This window comes from Cupressus sempervirens, chromosome 2 (genome assembly GCF_028749045.1).
Source record: "Cupressus sempervirens isolate cs-2001-9-10 chromosome 2, ASM2874904v1, whole genome shotgun sequence".
NCBI classification, from domain to species: Eukaryota; Viridiplantae; Streptophyta; class Pinopsida; order Cupressales; family Cupressaceae; genus Cupressus; species Cupressus sempervirens.
Window position 1 is genome coordinate 557,000,097 of NC_143119.1, and position 24,901 is coordinate 557,024,997.

Genomic DNA, 24,901 nt, shown 5'->3' on the forward strand with positions numbered 1-24,901 from the left:
CGAGTTCAAAACTTTGGGACTTGACAAAACAAAGAAAAAAGAAAAAAGAAAAAGTTACTCGATTTTGGATCACGTAAGTGACTCGAGCCACTTAGAATCAAGGCAAGTGCGGTTACATGAGTCTAGCAAAAAAAAATGGAGGCAGTTAAGGCTCGAGGCAATTCGAGTTAGGGTAGTTGAGTCGATTCGAAAACTTTGGTTGTTAGTCAAAAAAAGAGTTAATTTCTTTTGGATCACATACATGACTTGGGGCACATAGAATCAAGTCAAGCACGATGACATGAGTGGTTCAAAAAAATTGTAGGCGATTAAGGCTCAAGGTGATTTGAGTCGAGGTTGCTGACACGATTCGAGTTGAAATCTTTGGGTGTTAACCAAAAAAGGAAGAAGTTAACCACTTATGGATCACGTACATGACTCAGGGCACCAAGTCGAGCACGGTGACATGAGTCTTGTAAAAAAGCTAGAGGCGGTTAAGGCTCGAGGCGATACGAGTCGGGGTTACTGACACAATTTGCACGTTAACCCAAAAAAAGAGTTGACTACCTTTGGATCATGCACATGACTCGGTACACTTAGAATCATGTTGAGCATGGTGACATGAGTCGTGAAAAAAATTGGAGGCAGTTCAAGCTCGACGCGATTCAAGTCAGGGTTGGGGTAGTTGGGGCAATTCGTGTTGGGGTTGCCGACATGGTTCGAGTTGAAAACTTTGGGCATTAACCCCAAAAAAATTTGACCTCTTTTGGACATGGTACATGACTCAGGGCACTTAAAATCAAGTCGAGCATGGTGACATGGGTTGTGCAAAAAATTTAGAGGTGATTCGAGTCAGGGTAGCCAACTCGATTTGAGTTCAAAACTTTGGGAATTAACCAGAAAAATAAGTTAACCAATTTTAGATCACGTACATGAGTCGTCTACCCTGGAAAAAATTACAAAACCCCACCTGCCTAGAATTTGTAGTCAGAAGATTTTCTTGCCCTCATGAAAATTTACAAACCCCACCTGCTTGAAATTTAGACTTGGAAGATTTTTTCACCCTCACGGAATTTACAAACCCCACCCACTCAAAATTTGGCACTTGGAAATTATGAAACCCCACCCGCCCAAAATTTGTACTTAGAAGATTTTTTTGCCCTCACAAAAATTGCAAACCCAACCCGCCTGAAATTCCACTAATTACAAACTGGACCCACATGGAAATTGTACTTGGAAGACTTTTTCACCCTCAAGGAAACTTTGACACTCGGGAGATTTTTTGGCACTCGTAGAAATCACAAAATCCCACCTGCCAAGAATTTGGCACTTGGGAGATTTTTTTGCCCTTTCTGAAAATGTCAATCCCCACCAGCTCAAAATTTGGGACTTGGGAGATTTGTTTTCCCTCTTGTGGAAATTTTACAAAACCCCACTCGCTTGAAATTGGGCACTCGAGAGAATTTTCTGCCCTGGCAGAAATTTCTACAAAACCCCTCCCTCCCGCCTGAAATTTGGCACTCGAGAGATTTTTTTGCCCTGGCAGAAATTACAAACCTCACCTGCCAAGAATTTGGCACTTGGGAGATTTTTATGCCCTCGCAAAAATTACAAACCCCACCTGCCAAGAATTTGGCACTTGGGAGATTTTTTCGCCCTTGTGGAATTTTTTACAAAACCCCACCCTTTGGGAATTTGGCACCTGAGAGATTTTTACACCCTCACAAAAAAATTTGCAAACCCCACCCATCCAAAATTTGGCACTTGGAATATTTTCTCACCCTCGTGCAAATTACAAACCCCACCCGCTTCAGAGTCAAAAAGGGTTTTACGAATCAAGGCGATAGAGGGTTGAATCTCAGTGGATCGTGGTAGCAAGGCCACTCTACCACTTACAATGCCTTGTCACTTATTTAAGTTGTCTGCAAAAGATTCTTCTCGCCGATCGCTTGAAATTAATATCAACCAAGCACAATGACCAAATGTGTTAATCAATGGTTCCTCTTGTACTAAGTTGAATTACTATCGCAGCGTGGATCATCAGTAGGGTAAAACTAACCTATCTCATGATAGTCTAAACCCAACTCACGTTTCGTATTGGTGGGTGAACAATCCAACACTTGGTGAATTCTGCTTCACAATGATAGGAAGAGCTGACATTGAAGGATCAAAAAGTAATGTCACTATGAACGCTTGGCTGCCACAAGCCAGTTATCCCTGTGGTAACTTTTTTGACACCTCTAGCTTCAAATTCTGAAAGTCTAAAGGATTGATAGTCCACGCTTTCACAATTTGTATTCATACTGAAAATCAAAATCAAATGAGCTTTTACCCTTTTGTTCCACATGAGATTTCTGTTCTCGTTGAGCTCATCTTAAGACACCTATGTTATCTTTTAATAGATGTGCCACCCCAACCAAACTCCCCACCTGAAAATGTCTTCCGCTCAGATTGGCGTGCTTAGATGAACCTTAAGGAAAAAAATAGGTGCATTGCCCCATCTCTGCCTCACAGAATAAGTAAAATAACATTAAAAGTAGTGGTATTTCACTTTTTCCCGAAAGCTCCCACTTATTCTACACCTCTCAAGTCATTTCACAAAGTCAGACTAGAGTCAAGCTCAACAGGGTCTTCTTTCCTCACTGATTCTACCAAGCCTATTCCCTTGGATGTGGTTTTGCTAGATAGTAGATAGGGATAGTGGGAATCTCATTAATCCATTCATGCGCATCACTAATTAGATGACAAGGCATTTGGCTACCTTAAGACAATCATAGTTACTCCCGCTGTTTACCCGCGCTTGGTTGAATTTCTTCACTTTGACATTCAGAGCACTGGGCAGAAATCACATTGCATCAACATCCACACGAACCATCGCAATGCTTTATTTTAATTAAACAATCAGATTCCCCTTGTCCATACCAATTTTGAGTTGATTGTTCGCCACCTGGGGAAAGCCCTCCGAAGGGGGCATCCTACATCTGTCGCCCGATTGGCACACGATGGCCTGCCCTTGCCACAGGAGTAGCTCGGGTAGGCCACCAATAGCCCACGAGTTTGGGACACAAACCCCTAGGCCCAGCCCTCAGAGCCAATCCTTTTTCCCAAAGTTATGAATCCATTTTGCTGACTTCCCTTACCTACATTGTTCTATTGACCAGAGGTTGTTCACCTTGGAAACCTGATGTGGTTACGAGTACGACTAGGCATGAATAGTACTTGGTCCTCTAGATTTTCAAGGGCTACTGAAGGTGCATCGGACATCGCAGGACGTGCGGTGCTCTTCCAGCCGCTGGACCTTATCTCCGAGTGAATCGATTTCAGGGTGGGCAAGCTGTTAAAAAGAAAAGATAACTCTTCCCGAGGCCCCCGCCGACATCTCTAGATTTCCTAACATTTTCGTCTGCTACCACATCCCGATTTGAGAATATTAACTTGATTCCCTTTTGATGATCACACAAAGTGTGCCCTTGAAATAGGGTTTCCCCATCTCTTAGGATTGACTAACCCATGTCCAAGTGCTATTCACATGGAACCTTTCCCCACTTCAGTCTTCAAAGTTCTCATTTGAATATTTGCTACTACCACCAAGATCTACACTAGGGACTGGTCCACCTAGGCTCACGCCCAAGGTTTCACAACAACCCCCACATCCTCCTACTCATCGAAGCCTGGCACTTGCCCCGACAGCCGAGTATAGGTTGCATGCTTTAGTGCCATCCATTTTTGGGGCTAGTTGATTTGGCAGGTAAGTTGTTACACACTCCTTAGTGAATTTTGACTTCTATGACCACCATCTTGCTGTCTTAATCAACCAACACCCTTTGTGCGATCTGGGTTAGCGTGCAATTTGGCACCGTAGCTCAACTTTTAGTTCATCCCACATTACCAGTTTTGCTTACCAAAAAAATCCCACTTGGAGCTTGCGATTCTGTGGTGTGGCTCAATAGAGCAACCGTGCCAACTTACCTATTTAAAGTTTGAGAATAGGTCGAGGGCATTATGCCCTCGATGCCTTTAATCATTTTCTTTACCCAACAAAAAATTGCACATGAGCTCTAGCTATCTTAAGGGAAACTTCAGAGGAAACTAGCTACTAGATGGTTTGATTAGTCTTTCGCCCCTATACCCAAGTCAAACAAACAATTTGCACGTTAGTATCACTGTGGGCCTCCACCAGAGTTTCCTTTGGCTTCGCCCTACTTAGGCATAGTTCACCATCTTTTGGGTCCCAATAGGTGTGCTCGCACTCGAATCCTTCATAGAAGATCAAGGTTAGTTGGTGGTGCACCCCCCAAGAGGGGATCTTGCCAGTCAGCTTCCTTGCACCTCATGAGTTTTCCCAACCTGCCAACTCACACACATGATAGATTTCTTGGTCCATGTTTCAAGATGGGTTAGATGGAAAGCTCGCTGGCCAGTGCCATGAGTGCACAGGTGCCTGAGAGCCCACCATAAAGGCATGCGCTTTGGTCCTCGACCACCATGATAGAAGTATTTGTGCAACTAGAAGGTCATGCTTGTGTCGCCGCAATAGCTCACGTTGGCACGTCCCCCAATCTGAGCGGCAGATTGACTCACACCATTCTGCATCCAATCGGGGCACATCGCCGGCCTCCATTTTCTTCCCTTCCAGCAATTTCAAGCACTCTTTAACTCTCTTTTCAAAGTCCTTTTCATCTTTCCCTCATGGTACTTGTTCGCTATCGGTCTCTCACCCATATTTAGCCTTGGACGGAATTTACCACTTAATTAGGGTTGCATTCCCAAACAACCTAACTCACCGATAGTGCCTCATGCTGCGATAGGCTCTGGGCCTAACGGGGCTCTCACCCTCTCTGGTGCCCCCTTCTAGGGGACTTGGGCCTAGTTTTTCACTAACAATGCTTCTACAGACTACAATTCGACAGGCGTGGCTATCAATTTTCATGTTGGGCTCTTCCTGGTTCGCTCGGTGTTACTAGGGGAATCCTAGTAAGTTTCTTTTCCTCTGCTTATTGATATTCTTAAACTCAGTGGGTATTCATGCCTAACTTGGGGACGTGGTAGAGATGCAACATGCTTGCACTACGACAGGCTATTGAACCCAGAATAAAGTTCCTCGCGAGGAATCGTTCAATCAGCGCAAACCAACATCGGCCTTTGCGAGCCACCACTCGTCATGATGGATTAACGAACCTTGTGCTCATTTCAGCTGACCATGCCACTTGCAAACATGGATAGCCATCTCCGCTCCTCGCTGGGGAGGGCAATTTTGTAGTGTGATGCCTAAGCAGATGTGCCCTTGGTTGAGGCCTCAAGTGCAACTTGCGTTCAAAGACTTGATGATTCACGGGATCCTGTAATTCACACTATGTATCGCATTTTGCTACATTCTTCATCATGGCGAGAGTCAAGATATCTATTGCCAAGAGTTTTGATTTTGTTATGTTTTTGTCTTTCGGTGACCCAAGCACACAAGGTGCTGGATCACACTTCATTCTTTGGATTTCTAAGGTGTGTGATGCACCTGTGTGTTGGGTGTTGACACATCCCAAACTCCAAGTACCCAATGGGTGCGAAAAGGAATGCTTTGGTGTGTCTCTGCCCCATCACCTCACAAAGGTGGGAGTCAACACATGGGAGAGTCGTGTCAGTGGATAGGGCCCCTGCCTTGAAAATCATGCGAGTGCATCCATCCTAAACACAGAATGCTCTAAGCGATGAGTCAACACACTTGGGCAAGGCAACGGGGGGTTGCGACAGTCCTGACTTGCCAATGTTGAAATGACGAATCCTTGGCACAGTGCCACACATGTGATCAAAACATGAAATCTCAATGGGGGATGAGGCCTAGACCCCCTCTAAACTAAAACTGAGTAGAGACCTCTTGCTCTAACATAGATGTCATTTGAAGGCACTGATCCTAGTCCAAATTGCATCTGAGTCTCTTCTTCGCCTCACGAGGAATCCATGCTTTTGATCACAAAATTCGATGTGACCCTCAACCTCAATGGTGTTGGACCCATAGCTTGGCTATCCAGCACATCTTTGTAGGGCCAAGTGTCCACACATCACTGAGATTTTGGGGGTAGGGAGGAGGCCAGCTCCATCCCCTACATGATTCAGGGTCTCGAACTGACAATGATCCTACCACAAGTTCACCTATGGTAAGCTTGTTATGACTTCTCCTTCCTCTAAATGATAAGGTTCAATGAACTTCTTGCAACATCACCGATAGGAACCACTGTCGTAGCCACGATCCGAACACTTCACCAGATCATTCAATTGGTAGGAGCAACGGGCTGTGTGTACAAAGGGCAGGGACGTAGTCAATGTGAGCTGATGACTAACACTTACTAGGAATTCCTTGTTGAAGATCAATAATTGCAATGGTCTATCCCCATCACAATGCAATTTGGCAAGATTTTCCAAACCTTTCAGGCCAAGGAGAGAAACTCATTGGTTGCATCAGTGTAGTGCGCGTGCGGCCCAGAACATCTAAGGGCATCATAGACCTGTTATTGCCTTAAACTTCCATGGCCTAGGAGGCCATAGTCCCTCTAAGAAGCTGGCCATGAAGGGGAACCTCCACGTAGCTAGTTAGTAGGCTAAGGTCTCATTCCTTAAAATAATTAACCAGACAAATCGCTCCACCAACTAAGAATGGCCATGCACCACCACCGATAGAATCAAGAAAGAGCTCTCAATCTATTAATCCTTACTATGTCTGGACCTGGTGAGTTTCCCCATGTTGATTCAAATTAAGCTGCAGGCTCCACTCCTAGTGGTGCCCTTCCATCAATTTTTTAAAGTTTCAGCCTTGTGACCATACTCCCCCCGGAACAAAAATACTCTGATTTCTCAGAAGGTGCTAGCAAAGTCCTTAGAGAAACATCCGTCGATCCCTGGTCTGCATCATTTATGGTTGAGACTAGGATGGTATCTAATCATATTCAAGCCCCCAACTTTTATTCTTGATTAATTAAAACATCCTTGGCAAATGTTTTCACAGTGGTGAAGAGTATCTCTCGCGGAACCCATGAGCCGCAGCCATTCAGATCACACAGGTAGGAAAGGGCATGTAGATTTTTCGCATCTAAACAAAAATTAACAGTAATAGTCTATGCTTCTACTAGCCTGGACCACAAAATTTGTCATGACAGTGCCATGCACTTCTATAGGATGAAACAGTGAAGAGGTGAGCACGGACTGATAATGCACTAGCGAATAAATTATGTGTCAACCAAACCTTTCACCGACCCCCCTCTCAATCCCAAGGCTCTACCAATCAGAAAAAACTTAGGGTCGAGAGTGGACCCTTGATGAAATTAGGGATGTTGACCAATGCACCTGTGCAACCATCTCTTTCCTTCTTGCCATCCACGCAGGATAAAAATGTAATGATAGAACATGCCAAGAGATGAAGCCCTTGCCTAAAAGATACAACTCCATACACTCAGCAACAAGTGCATCTTAGAATCGAACACCGAATATGCAATGTTTTGCAAGCCATGTAGACACTGACATATAGGGTATCCAACAAAACAAAGTTACAAGTACTTCCCACCAGGTCTGCCATTGTGATTATCGAATGGGATTGTACTCACTACCACAGATTAATGACCATCATTACCATCTTGGAATAGATACAAGCACATCGAGCTCATTCGATCAACTAGATGAATTTCACCTTGAAGAGGCCCAATCCAAAAGTTTCAGAGGTCATCTCCTGGAACTGTCAAGAACAAGGCCTATCTTACATGCAAACTCTACTACTGTGCAAACATAGGTTGCAATTAAAGAGAAATTTCAAGGCCGTCACAATGTCCTGAGGCCAATGCTCTGACTAAGTCAATTTTCTCTTGCAATCACCATGCCACCGTTCATAGAGAGATCTCCCCATTCACTTGTGATGACACACAATCCAAGTGCTAGATGCGAGCTCGCCCTTGAAAGACCACTTTCCAAGACATCCCGATGACACATTGGAATGACAGCCACTGTCGAACCATTCCTAATGTTGTGCCAATCGAGTTGCATAGAGGCAACCTTAGGGAGCTCCCACGTAGCAATCAAGATGTGCTTTCATACCCATCTCTCACAAAAACCAATGTTAGCTATGAACAGATTTAGAATCAAAGGCTTGTATCCATCAATATCATTAGCACTAGGTCTATATTCAAAGGCCATGGAGAGGTTTTGATAAGAGAAGCTCCCTTGCTCGCTTGTACAAACATCCCAAATGCTAGACACAAGCTCCCGCCCTTAGCATCACTCTCCAGATCACAACAATGACACATTGGAATGAAAACTATTGTCAAACAACTCCCAAATTTGTGTTAATGGTGTGAGAAAGAAGAGCAACTTTGGGGAGCCACGCATAGCAAATGGGTTGCTGCTTCATTTTGCTCTTATATAGATCCGATGTAGTTGATTTCATTTGGAATCTGAGGCTGCATTTGTCCTTGCTCACACAAGCAATGGCTATTCTAATCGAATGGCCATGAGGAGCTTCTAATAACAAAGGCTCCCTTGTCACTTGTGATGCACAACCCAACTGCTAGATGATGGCTTGCCCTTCAAATCACTGCACAGGCAACCACCACAACAGCACCATTGGAATGACAACCGCTATCAAACTATTCCAAAAATTTTGTGCCAAAGAAGTTGTTGCAAAGAAAATGACTTTGGGGAGAGAGCCCTCGAATAGCAATCAGGATGGCTTCATGGCCCTCCCAATAGAAATGATGCTGGTGCCAATAATCAAAATCCAAATAATGTCTCTTTCTCAAACACCAGCACTGATTCTATTGGGGAGGGTCACCGAGAGCTTTTGTTATCAAAGCTCCCATTGGAGCTGCAATAGGCACACAAAAATTTTCTAGAGCGCCAACCACTAACCTCATGGCTAGACAAGGGCTAGCCATTAGACCAACTTCAAAATCACTAAACAGACGTGCTATAGAATGGCAACTGTTGCCAAGTCTCTTCCATAATTGCATTGGTTGAGTGATCAAAGAAGGTGATCTAAGAGATAGTCCAAGGGTAGGCATTCATTAGGGGATTCACGCCAATAGCAAAAATTTATGCAATACCCAAGAAACATCAGACAAAGGTGCTAGATGAGGGCTCACATTTTAGATCAAGTTTTAAAATCACCAAGTAGACACGGTGAGGGCTGGCAACCACTTCCAAAACTTTTTCCAAAATTGTGCCAGCTCGGTAACAAGAAAATATGATCTAAAAGAGAGTCAAGGAATAGCTCCTCAAGGGTGGGATTCATGCCCCTCTAATTGTTTCAACATTGGCAGCCACTGTTTCAAAATCTAACATATCCATCCATGTTGACACCGGCGTTGAATCAATGAGAGCGGCATGGGAGAGGCTCATGACAACCACCTCTCACATTGTAGCCATGATAGGCACACAAAAAATTGGTAGGGCATCGAGCACCCACCTCACAGCTAGACAAGGGCTCAACATTAGATCAACTTTGAAATCACTGAACAGACATGTTGTAGAATGGCAACTACTACCAAGTCTCTTCCATAATTGCATCGGTTGAGTGATCAAAGAAGGTGATCTAAGATAGAGTCCAAGGGTAGGCATTCATTGGAGGATTCGCATCGATAGAAAAAATTTATGCAATACCTGAGCAACATCAGATGGAGGTGTTGGACAAGGGCTCCCATTTTAGATCAAGTTTTAAAATCACCAAGTAGACATGGTGAGGGTTGGCAACTATTGCCAAACCTTTTTCCAAAATTGTGCCAACTGAGTGACAAGAAAATATGATCGAAAGGAGAGTCGAGGAATAGCACCTCGAGGGTGGGCTTAATGCCCCTCTAATTGATTCAACGTCGGTGTCCACCATTTCAAAATTCAACATATCCATCCACCTTGACACTAGCATTGAATCAATTAGAGGGGCACGAGAGAGGCTCATGGCAACCACCTCTCCCATTGTAGCCGTGCTAGGCACACAAAAAATTTCTAGAGTGCTGAGCACCAACCTCATGGCTAGACAAGGGCTCGCCATTACATCAACTTCAAAATCACTAAACATATACGTTGTAGAATGGCAACCACTGCCAAGTCTCTTTCGTAATTGCATCAGTCAAGTGATCAAAGAAGGTGATCTAAGATTCAGTCCAAGGGTAGGCTTTCATTTGGGGATTTGCATCGATAGCAAAAACTTATGCAATACTCGAGTAACACCGGACAAAGGTGCTAGATGAGGGCTCCCATTTTAGATAATGTTTTAAAATAACCAAATAGATGCAGTGAGGGCTAGAAACCACTACCAAACCTTTTTCTAAAATTGCACCAACTGAGTGATGAGAAAACATGATCTAAAGGAGAGTAGATGAATAGCACCTCGAGGGTGGGCTTCATGCGCCTCTAATTGATTCAACGTTGGTATCCACCATTTCAAAATCTGACATATCCATCTACCTTGACATTGGTGTTGAATCAATGAGGGGGGTAGGGGAGAGGCTCACAGCAACCACCTCTCCCATTGTAGCTGTGATAGGCACACAAAAAATTGCTAGAGCGCCAAGCAGCCACCTCATGGCTAGACAAGGGCTTGCCATTAGATCAACTTCTAAATCGTTGAATAGATGCGCTGTAGAATGATAGCCGTTGAAAAGTCTCTTCCATAATTATGTCGGTTGAGTGATCAAAGAAGGTGATCTAAGAGAGAGTTCAAGGCTAGGCATTCATTGGGGGATTTGTGCTGATAGCAAAAATTTATGAAATACCTGAGCAACACTGGATGGAGGTGCTAGACGAGGGCTCCCATTTTAGATCAAGTTTTAAAATCACCAAGTAGATGCGGTGAGGGCTGGCAACCACTGCCAAACCTTTTTCTAAAATTTTGCCACATGAGTGACAAGAAAACATGATCTAAAGGAGAGTCAAGGAATAACACCTTGAGGGGGCTTCATTCCCCTCTAATTGATTCAACGTCGACGTCCACTGTTTCAAAATTTGACATATCCATTCACCTTGACATTGGTGTTGAATCAATGAGAGGGGCATGGGAGAGGCTTGCGGCAACCACCTCTGCTATATAAGCTATTAGTGCGAGGCTCACTCTGCATTAGAAATTAGCAGACACACCAAAAATGGCCTTAAAAATCAAAATCGTTTAAAATTGTGACCAAACAACCATCCATGACCCAATTTTTTATGAGGTCGGCAAAGGAGAAAAAGATTATCATCGGTTAGGAGATGTGAATTCATGAAGGCAAGGGGGTGAAATGGTCATCGAGCTCATCTGATCAACTGAATGAATTTCACCCTGAAGAGGCCCAATCCAAAAATTTTAGAGGTCATCTCCTGGAACTATCAAGAATAAGGCCAATCTTACATGAAAACTCTGCTACTATGCAAACATAGGTTGCAATTAAAGAGAAATTGCAAGGCCTTTACAATGGCCCAAGCCAATGCTCTGACTAAGTCAATTTTCTCTTGCAATCACCATACTATCATTCATAGAGAGATCTCCCCATTCACTTGTGATGTGATGCATAATCCAAGTGCTAGACATGAGCTCACCCTTGAAAGACCACTTTCCAAGACATCCCTCGATGACACATTGGAATGACAACCACTGTCGAACCATTGCCAATGTTGTGTCGATCGAGTTGGCATAGAGGCAACCTTATGGAGCTCCCACTTAGCAATCAAGATGTGATTTCGTACCCATCTCTCACAAAAACCAATGTTAGCTGTGAACAAATTTAGAATCCAAGGCTCGTATCCATCGATATCATCGGCACTGGGTCTATATTCAAAGGCCACGGAGAGGTTCCAATAAGAGAAGCTCCCCTGCTCACTCGCACAAACATCCCAAATGGTAGACACAAGCTCCCACCCTTAGAATCACTCTCCAAATCACCGAAATGACACATTGGAATGACAACCGCTGTCAAACAACTCTCAAATTTGTGCAGATGGAGTGAGAAAGAAGAGAAACTTTGGGGAGCCACACATACCAAATAGGCTGCTACTTCATTCTGCTCTTATATAGATCTGATGTCATTGATTTCATTTGGAATCTGAGGCTGCATTCATCCTTTCTCACACAAGCAATGGCTCTTCTCATTGAATGGTCATGGGGAGCTTCTGATAACAAAGTCTCCCTTGTCACTTGTGATGTGCAGCCCAACTGCTAGACAATGGCTCACCCTTCAGATGACTCCCTAGGAAACCACCATAATGGCACCATTGGAATGAAAACCATTACTGAACCATTCTAAAAAATTTGTGCCAAAGAAGTTGTTGCAAAGAGAATGACTCTAGGGAGAGAGCCCTCGCATAGCAATTGGGTTGGCTTCATGGCCCTCCCAATAGAAATGATGCTGGTGCCAATATTCAAAATCTGAATAACGTGTCTTTCTTGAACACCACTACTGATTCTATTGGGGAGGGTCACCAAGAGCTTTTGTTATCAAAGCTCCCATTGTAGCCACAATAGGCACACAAAAAATTGCTAGAGCGCCAAGCACCCACCTCATGGCTAGACAAGGGCTCACCATTAGATCAACTTGGAAATCGCTGAACAGACAGGCTATAGAATGGCAACCACTACCAAGTCTCTTCTGTAATTGCATCGGTCAAGTGATCAAAGAAGGTGATCTAAGAGATAGTCCAAGGGTAGGAATTCATCTGAGGATTCCCATCGATAGAAAAAATTTATGGAATACCTGAGCAACACAGAAAAAAGGTGCTATATGAGGGCTTCCATTTTAGATCATGTTTTAAAATAACCAAGTAGATGTGGCGAGGGTTGGCAACCACTGCCAAATCTTTTTTCAAAATTGTGCCAGCTGACTGACAAGAAATCATGATCTAAAGGAGAGTCGAGGAATAGCACCTCAAGGGTGAGCTTCATGCCCCTCTAATTGATTCAACATCGGCGTCCACCATTTCAAAATCTGACATATCTATCAACCTTGAAACCAGCATTGAATCAATGAGAGGGGCATGGGAGAGGCTCGCGACAACCACCTCTCTTATTTAAGCTATTAGTGTGAGGCTCGCTCTGCATTAGAAATTAGCAAACACACCAACAACTGCCTTAAAAATCCAAATCGTTGAAAAATGTGACCAAACAGCCATCCATGACCACATTTTTTATGCGGTCAGCAGAGGAGCAAAAGATTGTCATCAGTTAGGAGATGTGAATTCATGGAGCCAAGGTAGTGAAATGGCCAACTTTTTGAGATCAGGCAGAACAACTCAGCTTGGGTGGAACAACTTGGGTAGGATGACTCAACAATACCATTTGCCTCAGTGCCTTTTTTGAGGTTTACTTGAGAGGAGTGAATACAATGTCGGCCTTGATTGTCTAGGAGTCCGAGTAGGATGGCATGGTAACAAGGGCTTGGCATTTGGAGTGTCTATGGCAGCTGGATTGGATTTGTGATGTTAGCTTGATTGACATTGACAGAGGATGAGATCGGCTCAACATTTGGAGTGTCCATGGTAGACGGGTGGGGCTTGTGATGTTAGGTTGATTAACATTGATAGAGGATGAGACTGGCTTGGCATTTGGAGTTTCCTCAACAGCTTGTTGGGGATAGGTTGAATAGCAAAGACAGGGACAAAAATGGCTTGCAGGGTCGCCGAGAGCTTTCGATATTAAAGCTCCCATATAGCCAAGATAAGTAGACCATGACAAATTGCTAGAGCATCAAGCATCCATGGAAAATTTCCATTATAAAAAGCAATGCCAGAGTGCTAGAAAAGGGCTCACATTTAGATCAAGTTTTAAAATCACCAAAAAGACACGCCACGGATCGACAATCGCTGCCTCACCTTTTTTCGAAATTGAGTCATCGAAATACATGATCTAAAGGAGAGCCAAGGAAAAGCACTCAGAGATCACTTCATGCCCCTTTCATTGATTCAACATTAGCATACACCATTTGAAAATCCAACAATCCAATCTGCTTAGACACCAATGTTGAATCAATGAAAGGGGCATGGGAGAGGCTTGCGACGACCACCTCTCCTATATAAGCTATTAGTGTGAGGCTCCTTCTGCATTCAAAATCTATGGTAGCATGGAAAAATCCCTTAAAAATCCAATTCAATGAAAAATGTGACCTAATAGCCATTCACAACACCATTTTTGGAGCTTGACAAGATTGATTCGACGAAAACAGCTCAGCCAGATCGGGTCAGCTAGAATGGCTCGCCCAGATTGGGTTACCCAGCATGGCTCGGCCACCATTTTTTGTCGAGAGCTTTCAGTATTAAAGCTCCCATTTAGCCATGATAAGTACACCATGAAAAATTTCTAGAGCGTTGATTACCCATAGCAAATTGCCATTATACCAAGCAATGCCAGAGTGCTAGACAAGGGCTCACGTTTAGATCAAGTTTTAAAATCACCAAAAAGACACGCCATGGATTGGCAACCACTACCTCACCTTTTCCAAAATTGAGTCATCGAAAAAATGATCTAAAGGAGAGCTTTTAGTGCAAGGCTTACTCTACATTCGAAATGTACATTCAGTGGAAAAGTACCTTAAAACCTAATTCAATGAAAAATGTGACCGAATAGCCATCCACGACCCCATTTTTGATGAGGTTGTCAACGGAGACAAGGATTGGCATTGGTTAGGTGATTTGATTGCATCAGTTAGGGGAGTAAATTGATCAAATTTTTGAGACCAACTAGAATGGCTCGACGACCATTTTATAGCAGAAGCTACCCAATTTGAGAATTATGACTCAAGTAGAATGGCTCGGGTACCCATTTTATATCGCAAGCTACCCAAATTTGAAAATTATGGCTCGGCTTAAATTTTGTATCGTAGGCAACCCAATTTGAAAATTATGGCTCGACTAGAATGGCTCAACTTCCATTTTATATCCAAGCCTACCCGATTTGAAAATTATGACTCAACTTTATTTTGAGCACACTGCCTCTCCTATATAAGATATTAGTTGAAGGCTTGCTCTGCATTCGAAAATATGCAGTCGCATAGACAAGTGCCTTAAAAAAACCAATTCATTGAAAAATGTAACTGAATAGCCATCCACGACCCTATTTTTGCTAAATTTGACAATAGAGCAAAAAACTGACATCGGTTAGGTGGCATGATTTCATGAGCCACGAGAGTAAATTGATGGTGAGGAAAGATGGTAAGTCAACTGGGTGAGACATCTTGATTCGGTGAGATGACCTAGTAAATGGACTTGGTGGGTGAACTTAAAGACTCAACTTGGTGGGTGCACTTGAACTTTTGACTCGTGAGCCACCTTGGTGAGCTAACTTGGGGAATCGAGCTAGAAATATGACATGGTGAGCAGACTTCAAGACCTGACTGGGCGGGGCAACTTGGTAAGGTGATATGGTAGGTCAATGTGGTGAGTTGACTTGGTGAGCAGACTTAAACTGTCAACTCATTGAGGCAACTTTCTGGGGTGACTTGGCGAGCCCACATGGTGAGATGCCTTAGCGAGTAGAGCTAGCTAGCCTGGTGGTGAGATGACTTGCCCAGCGGACTTGGCTAGCCTAGATGAACTTAAAGAGTCAACTTGGTGAGAGTACTTGGTGGGCCGACCTAGTGGGGTGACTTGATGAACGAACTTAGATAGTCAACTTGGTGGGCCAACCTGGCAGGGTGACTTGATGAACGAACTTAAAGAGTTGACTTGGTGGGCCGACCTAGCGGGGTGACTTGATGAATGAACTTTGAGAGTCGACTTGGTGAGAGTAGTTGGTGACTTGGTGGGCAGACCTGGCCAGGTGAATTGATGAACAAACTTAAAGAGTCCACTTGGTGGTCCAACCTGGTGGTGTGACTTAATGAACGAACCTAAAGAGTCGACTTGGTGAGAGTACTTGGCGGTCAGACCTAGCAGGCTGATTTGATGAATGAACTTAAAGAGTTGACTTCATGAGATTACTTGGTGGGGTGACTTGATGAATGAACCTAAAGAGTCAACTTGGTGGGCCAACCTGGTAGGGTGACTTGATGAAAGAACTTAAAGAGTCAATTTGGTGGGCCGACCTGGTAGGGGGAGTTGATGAACAAACTTTAAGAGTTGACTTGGTGAGAGTACTTGGTGGGCTGACCTGGCGGGGTGACTTGATGAACAAACTTAAAGAGTAGACTTGGTGAGAGTACTCAGTGGGCTGACCTAGTCAGGTGACTTGATGAACAAACTTAAAGAGTCAACTTGGTGAGAGTACTTGGTGGGCCAGCTTGGCTGAGTGACTTGATGAACAAACTTAAAGAGTCAACTTGGTGGGTTGAACTGGAAGGGTGACTTGGTGAGAGTAATTGGTGGGCTGACCTGGTAGGGTGACTTGATGAACAAACTTAGAGAGTCAAGTTTGTGAGAGTACTTGGTGGGTCAAACTAGCAGGGTGACTTGATGAATGAACTTAAAGAGTCAACTTGCTGAGAGTACTTGGTGGGCCGACTTGGCAGGGTGAATTGATGAATGAACCTAAAGACTCGAGTTTGTGAGAGTACTTGGTGGGCCGACCTGGTGGGGTGACTTGATGACCGAAATTAAAGAGTTTACTTGGTGAGAGTACTTGGTGGGCTGACTAGGCGGGGTGACTTGATGAATGAACTTAAAGAGCCAACTTGGTGGGCTGACTTGGCAACGTGACTTGATGAACAAACTTAAAGAGTCAACTTGGTGGGCCAACCTAGCGGGGTGACTTGATGAAGGAACTTAAAGATTCAACTCGGTGAGAGTAATTTATGGGTTGACCTAGCAGGGTGACTTGATGAACGAACTTAAAGAGTCAACTTCATGAGAGCACTTCGTGGGCCAACCTGGTGGGTTGACTTGATGAACGAACTTAAAGAGTCGACTTGGTGAGAGTACTTGGTGGGCCGACCTGGCGAGGTGGCTTGATGAACAAACTTAAAGATTTGACATGGTGAGAGTACTTGGTGGGTCGATGTGGTGACGTGAGTTGATGAATGAACTTAAAGAGTCAACTTGGTGAGAGTACTTGGTAGGCCAACCTTGTGGGTTAACTTGATGAATGAAATTAAAGAATCAACTTTGTGAGAGTACTTGGTGGGCTGACCTGGCTGGGTGACTTGATGAACAAACTTAAAGAGTCAACTTAGTGAGAGTACTTGGTGGGCCGACTTGGCCAGGTGAATTTTTGAATGAACTTAAAGAGTCAACTTGGTGGGTCAAACTAGCGAGGTGACTTGATAAACGAATATAAATAGTCAACTTGGTGAGATTACTTGGTGGGCTGACCTGGCGGGGTGACTTGGTGAATGAACTTAGAGAGTCGACTTTGTGAGAGTGATTGGTGGACCAACCTGGTGAGGTGACTTGATGAACGAACTTAAAGAGTTGACTTGGTGAGAGTACTTGGTGGACCGACCTGGTGGGGTGACTGTATGAACAGACTTAAATAGTCAACTCGGTGGGAGTACTTTGTTGGGTGACATGATGAATGGACTTAAAGAGAGGACTTTGTTAGAGTACATCGTGGGCTGACCTAGTGGGGTGACTTGATGAATAGACTTAAAGAGTCAACTTGGTGAGAGTACTCGGTTGGCCAACCTAGTTGGCTGACTTGATGAAAGAACTTAAAGACTCGACTTCGTGAGAGTACTTGGTGGGCCGACCTGGTTCGGTGACTTGATGAAAGAACTTAAACATTTGACAAGGTGAGAGTACTTGGTGTGCCAACTTGGTGGGGTGACTTAATGAATGCACTTAAAGAGTCGATTTGGTGAGAGTACTTGGTGGGCCAACCTAGTGGGGTGACTTGATGAACAGACTAAAATAGTTGACTTGGTGAGAGTACTTGTTGGGCCGACCTAATGGGCTGACCTCATTAACAAACTTAAAGAGCTAACTTGGTGAGAGCACTTTGTGGGATGACTTCGTGGGGTGACTTGATGAATGCACTTAAAGAGTCAACTTGGTGAGAGTACTTGGTGGGCCAACCTGGTGGGGTGACTTGATGAACGGAATTAAAGAGTCGACTTGGTGGGGTGACTTGATCAATCAACTTAAAGAGTCAACTTGGTGAGAGTACTTGGCCTGTTGGGGTGACTTGATGGATAGACTTATAGAGTTGACTTGGTGAGAGTACTTTGTGAGGTGACTTGATGAACAGACTTAAATAGTCGACCTAGTGAGAGTACATGGTGGGCCGACCTGATGGGATGACTTTATGACCAAGCTTAAAGAGTCAACTTCATGAGAGTACTCGGTGGGCCAACCTGGTAGGGTGACTTGATGAACGGACTCAAAGAGTCAACATGGTGAGAGTACATGTTGCGCCAACCTTGTGGGGTGATTTGATAAATGAACTTCAAGAGTTGACTTGGTGATAGTAGTTGGTGGTGTGACTTGATGAATGGACTTAAAGATTCAACTTGGTGAGAGTACTTGGTGGGGTGACTTGATGAACGAACATAAAGAGTCGACTTGGTGGGGTGACATGATGAACAGACTTAAAGGGTCGACTTGGCAGTGTGACTTGATGAATGGACCTAAAGAGTTGACCTGGTGAGAGTACTTTGTGGGGTGACTTGATGAACAGACTTAAAGAGTCGACTTGGTCAGAGTACTCAAGTGGGGTGACTTGATGAATGCACTTGAAGAATCGACTTGGTTAGAGTACTTGGTGTGGTGACTTGATGAACAGACTTAAAGAGTCCACTTGGTGAGAGTACTTGGTGGCAGGACTTGATGAGCGAACTTAAAGAGTCAACTTGGTGAGAGTACTTGGCGGGGTGAAATAATGAATGGACTTAAAGAGTCAACTTGGTGAGAGTACATGGTGGGCTGACTTGGTGGGGTGACTTGATGAACGGACTTAAAGAGTCAACTTGGTGAGAGTACTTGTTCTAGTGACTTTATGAACAGACTTAAAGAGTCGACTTGGTGGGGTGACTTGATGAAAGGACTTAAAGAGTCAACTTGGTGAGAGTACTTGGTGGGGTGACTCAATGAACAAACCTAAAGAGTTGACTTGGTGAGAGTACTTGGTGGGGTGACTTGATGAACAGACTTAAAGAGTTGACTTGGTGAGATTACTTTGTGGGGTGACTTGATGAATGCACTTGAAGAATTGACTTGGTTAGAGTACTTGGTGGGGTGACTTGATGAATGGACTTACAGAGTTGACTTGGTGAGAGTACTTGGTGGCATGACTTGATGAGCGGACTTGAAGAGTCAACTTGGTGAGAATACTTGGCAGGGTGAACTGATGAACGTACTTAAAGAGTTGACTTGGTGTGAGTACTTGGTGGGCCGACCTGGTGGGGTGACATTATGAACAAAATTAAAGAGTTGACTTGGTGAGAGTACTTGTTCTCGTGACTTGATGAACAGAGTTAAAGAGTCAACTTGGTGGGGTGACTTGATGAAAGGAATTAAAGAGTCGACTTGGTGAGAGTACTTGGTGGGTTGACTAGATGAACAAACTTAAACGGTTGACTTGGCAGGGTGACTTGATGAACTGACCTAAAGAGTTGACTTGGTGAGAGTACTTGGTGGGGTGACTAGATGAACAGACTTACAGAGTCAAATTGGTGAGAGTACTTGGTGGGGTGACTTGATGAATTCACTTGAACAATCAACTTGGTGAGAGTACTTGGTGGGGTGACTTGATGAACACACTTGAAGAATCAACTTGGTTAGAGCACTTGGTGGGGTGACTTGATGAATGGACTAAAAGAATCAACTTGGTGAGATTACTTGGTGGCGCAACTTGATGAGCAGACTTAAAGAGTCAACTTGGTGAGAGTACTTGGCAGGGTGAACTGATGAACGAACTTGAAGAGTCAAATTGGTGGGAGTACTAGGTGGGTTGACTTGGTGAGGTGACTTGATGAATTGACCAAAAGAGTTGACTTGGTGAGAGTACTTGTTGGGGTGACTTGATGAACAAACCTAAAAGTCAACTTGGTGAGAGTTCTTGGTGGGGTGACTTGATGAATGGACTCAAAGAGTCAACTTGGTGAGAGTGCTTGGTGGCTCGACTTGATGAGCAGACATAAAGAGTCAACTTGGTGAGAGTACTTGGCAGGAATTGATGAACGGACCTAAAGAGTCGACTTCGTGAGAGTATTTTGTGGGTCAACCTGGTGGGGTGAGTTGATGAACGGACTTAAATAGTTGAGGTTGTGAGAGTACTTGATCTGGTGACTCAAAGACAGAACGTCAAGAGTCGACTTGGTGGGGTGATTTGATGAAAGGACTTAAAGAGTCAACTTGGTGAGAGTACTTGGTGGGGTGACTTGATGAACAGACTTAAGGGGTCGACTTGGTGCTGTGACTTGATGAATGGACCTAAAGAGTTCACTGGGTGAGAGTACGTGGTGAGGTGACTTGATGAACAAACTCAAAGAGTAAACATGGTGAGAGTATTTGGTGGGGTGACCTGATGAATACACTTGAAGAATCAACTTGGTTAGAGTACTTGGTGGGGTGACTTGATGAATAGACTTAAAGAGTCAACTTGGTGAGAGTACTTGGCTGCACGACTTGACGAGCAAACTTAAAGAGTCAACCTGGTGAGAGTACTTAGTGGGGTGAAATGATGAATGAACTTAAAGAGTTGACTTGGTGGGAGTACTTGGTGGGCTGACTTGGTTGGGTGACTTGATGAACAGACTTAAAGAGTCAACTTGGTGAGAGTACTTGTTTTGGTGACTTAATGAACATATGTAAAGAGTCAACTTGGTGAGATGTAAAGAGTTAACTTGGTGACTTGATGAATGGACCTAAAGAGTTGACTTGGTGAGAGTACTTAGTGGGGTGACTAGATGAACATACTTAGAGAGTCAAATTGGTGAGAGTACTTGGTGGGGTCAATTGATGAATGCACTTGAAGAAGTGACTTGGTGAGAGTACTTGGTGGGGTGACTTGATGAACACACTTGAAGAATCAACTTTGTTAGAGTACTTGGTGGGGTGACTTGATGAATAGACTTAAAGAGTCAAGTTGGTGAGAGTACTTGGTGGCGCAACTTGATGAGCAGACTTGAAGAGTCAACTTGGTGAGAGTACTTGGCGGGGTGAACTGATGAATGAACTTAAAGAGTTGACTTTGTGAGAGTACTTGGTGTGCCGACCTGGTGGGGTGATTTGATGAACGGATTTAAAGAGTCAACTTGGTGAGAGTACTTGTTGGGTGACTTGATGATGGGATTTAAAGGGTCAACTTGACGGGGTCACTTGATGAATGGACCTAAAGAGTTGAATTTGTGAGAGTGCTTTGTGGGGTGACTTGATTAACACACTTGAAGGGTCAACTTTGTTAGTGTACTTGGTGGGGTGACTTGATGAATGGACTCAAAGAGTCGACTTGGTGAGAGTACTTGGTAGCATGACTTTCTCAGCAGACTTAAAGAGTCAACTTGGTGAGAGTACTTGGCAGTGTGAATTGATGAATGGACTTAAAGAGTCGACTTGCTGGGAGTACTTGGTTGGCCGACCTAGTGGGGTGACTTGATGAACGGACTTAAGGAGTCGACTTGGTGAGAGTACTTGTTTTGGTGACTTGATGAACGGGCTTAAAGGGTCGACTTGGTGGGGTGACTTGATGAAAGGACTTAAAGAGTCGACTTGGTGAGAGTACTTGGTGGGTTGACTTGATGAACAGACTTAAATGGTCAACTTGGTAGGGTGACGTGCCAAACAGACCTAAAGAGTTGACTTGGTGAGAGTATTTGGTGGGGTGACTTGATGAATAGACTTAAAGAGTCGACTTGGTGAGAGTACTTGGTGGGGTGACTTGATGAACAGACTTACAGAGTTAACTTGGTGAGAGTACTAGGTGGGGTGACTTGATGAACAGACATAAAGAGTTGCCTTGGTGAGAGTACTTGGTGGGGTGACTTGATGAACATACTTGAAGAATCGACTTGGTTAGAGTACTTGGTTGGGTGACTTGATGAATGGAATCAAAGAGTCAACTTGGTGAGAGTTCTTAGTGGCTCGACTTGATGAGGAGATATAAAGAGTCAACTTGGTGAGAGTAATTGGCAGGGTGAACTGATGAACAAACTTAAAGAGTCAACTTGGTGAGAGTACTTGGTGGGTCGACTTAGTGGGGTGACTTGATGAACGGACTTAAAGAGTTGAGTTTCTAAGAGTACTTTTTTGGTGACTCGATGAATGGACTTAAAGAGTCGACTTGGTGGGGTGACTTGATGAAAGGACTGAAAGAGTCAACTTGGTGAGAGTACTTGGTGGGGTGACTTGATGAATGGACCTAAAGGGTCAACTTGGTAGGGTGACATGATGAACGGACCTAAAGAGTTGACTTGGTGAGAGTACTTGGTGAGGTGACTTGACAAACAAAATTAAAGAGTCGACTTGGTGAGAGTACTTGGTGGGGTGACTTGATGAACGCACTTGAAGAATCAACTTGGTGAGAGTACCTGGTGGGCTGACTTGATGAATGCACTTCAAGAATCAACTTGGTTAGAGTAGTTGGTGGGGCAACATGATGAATGGACTTAAAGAGTGGACTTGGTGAGAGTACTTGCTGGCACGAGTTGATGAGCAGACTTAAAGAGTCATATGGTGAGAGTACTTGGTGGGGTGAACTGATGAATGAACTTGAAGAGTCGACTTGGTGGGAGTACTTGGTGGGCCGACCTAGTGGGGTGACTTGATGAATGGACCTAAAGAGTTAACTTGGTGAGAGTACTTGGTGGGGTGACTTGATGAATAGACCTAAAGAGTCGACTTGGTGAGAGTACTTGGTGGGGTGACTTGATGAACGTACTTGAAGAATCAACTTGGTAAGAGTACTTGGTGGGGTGACTTGATGAATGGACTCAAAGAGTCAACTTGGTGAGAGTACTTGGTGGCTTGACTTGATGAGCAGACATAAAGAGTCAACTTGGTGAGAGTAATTGGTAGGGTGAACTGATGAATAGACTTAAAGAATCAGCTTGGTGAGAGTACTTGCTGGGCCGACCTGGTGGGGCGACTTGATGAACAGACTTAAAGAGTTGAGTTTGTGAGAGTACTTGTTCTGGTGACTTGATTGATGGAATTAAAGAGTTGACTTGGTGGGGTGACTTGATGAAAGGACTTAAAGAGTCAACTTGGTGAGAGTACTTGGTGGCATGACTTTATGAATGGACTTAAACGGTCAACTTTGCGGGGTGACTTGATGAACAGACCTAAAGAGTTGATTTGGTGAGAGTACTTGGTGAGGTGACTTGATGAATAGACTTAAAGAGTTGACTTGGTGAGAGTACTTGGTTGGGTGATTTGATGAATGTAATGAAGAATCGACTTGGTGAGATTACTCGATGGGGTGACTTGATGAACAAACTTAAAGAGTCGACTTGGCGAGAGTACTTCATGGCGCAACTTGATGAGCGGAATTAAATAGTCAACTTGGTGAGAGTACATGGCGGGGTGAACTGATGAACAAACTTGAAGAGGTGACTTGGTGGGAGTACTTGGTGGGCCGACCCTGTGGGGTGACTTGATGAATAGACCTAAAGAGTTGACTTGGTGAGAGTACTTGGTAGGGTGACTTGATGAACAGACGTAAAGAGTTGACTTTGTGAGAGTACTTGGTGGGGTGACTTGCTGAACATACTTGAAGAATAAACTTGGTTAGAGTACTTGGTTGGGTGACTTGATGAATGGACTCAAAGAGTCAACTTGGTGAGAGTACTTGGTGGCTCGACTTGATGAGCAGACATAAAGAGTCAACTTAGTGAGAGTACTTGGTAGGGAGAACTGATGAATAGACTTAAAGATTCAACTTGGTGAGAGTACTTGGTGGGCCGACCTGGTGGGGTGACTTGATGAGATTAATTGTTCTGATGACTCAATGAATGGACTTAAAGGGTCGACTTGGTGGGGTGACTTGATGAAAGGACTTAAAGAGTCAACTTGGTGAGAGTACTTGGTGGGGTGACTTGATGAATGGACTTAAAGGGTCAACTTGGCAGGGTGACTTGATGAATGAACCTAAAGAGTTCACTTGGTGAGAGTACTTGGTGAGGTGACTTGATGAACAGACTTAAAGAGTCGACTTGGTGAGAGTACTTGGTGGGGTGACTTGATGAATGCAATTGAAGAATCAACTTGGTGAGATTACTTGGTGGGGTGACTTAATGAATGCACTTGAAGAATCATCTTGGTTAGACTACTTGGTGGGGTGGCTTGATGAATGGACTTAAAGAGTCAACTTGGTGAGAGTACTTGGTGGCATGACTTGATGAGCCAACTTAAAGAGTCAACTTGGTGAGTTTACTTGGCAGGGTGAGCTGATGAACAAACTTAAAGAGTCAACTTGGTGGGTCGACCTGGTGGGGTGACCTGATGAACAAACTTAAAGAGTTGACTTGGTGAGTGTACTTTGTAGGGTGACTTGATGAATAGACTTAAAGGGTCGACTTGGAGGGGTGACCTAATGAACGGAACTAAAGAGTTGACTTGGTGAGAGTACTTGGTGGGCTGACGTGGTGGGGTGACGTGATGAACAAACTTAAAGAGTCAATTTGGTGAGAGTACTTGTTCTGGTGACTTGATGAACAAACTTAAAGAGTCGACTTGGTGGGGCGACTTGATGAAAGGACTTAAAGAGTCAACTTGGTGAGAGTACTTGGTGGGGTAACTTGATGAATGAACTTAAAGTGTCGACTTGGAAGGGTGACTTGATGAACGAACCTAAAAAGTTGACTTGGTGAGAGTACTTGGTGGGGTGACTTGATGAACAAACTTAAAGAGTCAACTTGGTTAGAGTACTTGGTGGGGTGACTTGATGAACGCAGTTGAAGAATTGACTTGGTTAGATTACTTGGTGGGAGGACTTGATGAATGAACTTAAAGAGTCAACTTGGTTAGAGTACTCGATGGTGCGACTAGATGAGTTGACTTAAAGAGTCCACTTGGTGAGAGTACTTGGCGGGGTGAACTAATGAACAGACTTAAAGAGTTG

The 24,901-nt window shown here is 44.1% G+C and overlaps 1 non-coding gene and 2 pseudogenes across 1 annotated transcript; all 3 read right to left on the reverse strand.

The window, feature by feature from the left end:
- Nucleotides 1-1,809: 1,809 nt before the first annotated feature.
- Nucleotides 1,810-5,022, reverse strand: LOC149573840 (25S ribosomal RNA; annotated as a pseudogene).
- Nucleotides 5,023-5,241: 219 nt separating this feature from the next.
- LOC149573841 (5.8S ribosomal RNA) lies at nucleotides 5,242-5,395 on the reverse strand. The gene has a single exon (XR_016361321.1). It is a non-coding gene; the product is annotated as a 5.8S ribosomal RNA (ribosomal RNA).
- A 705-nt stretch (nucleotides 5,396-6,100) lies between these two features.
- LOC149573842 (18S ribosomal RNA) lies at nucleotides 6,101-7,362 on the reverse strand (annotated as a pseudogene).
- Between the last annotated feature and the right edge of the window lie 17,539 nt (nucleotides 7,363-24,901).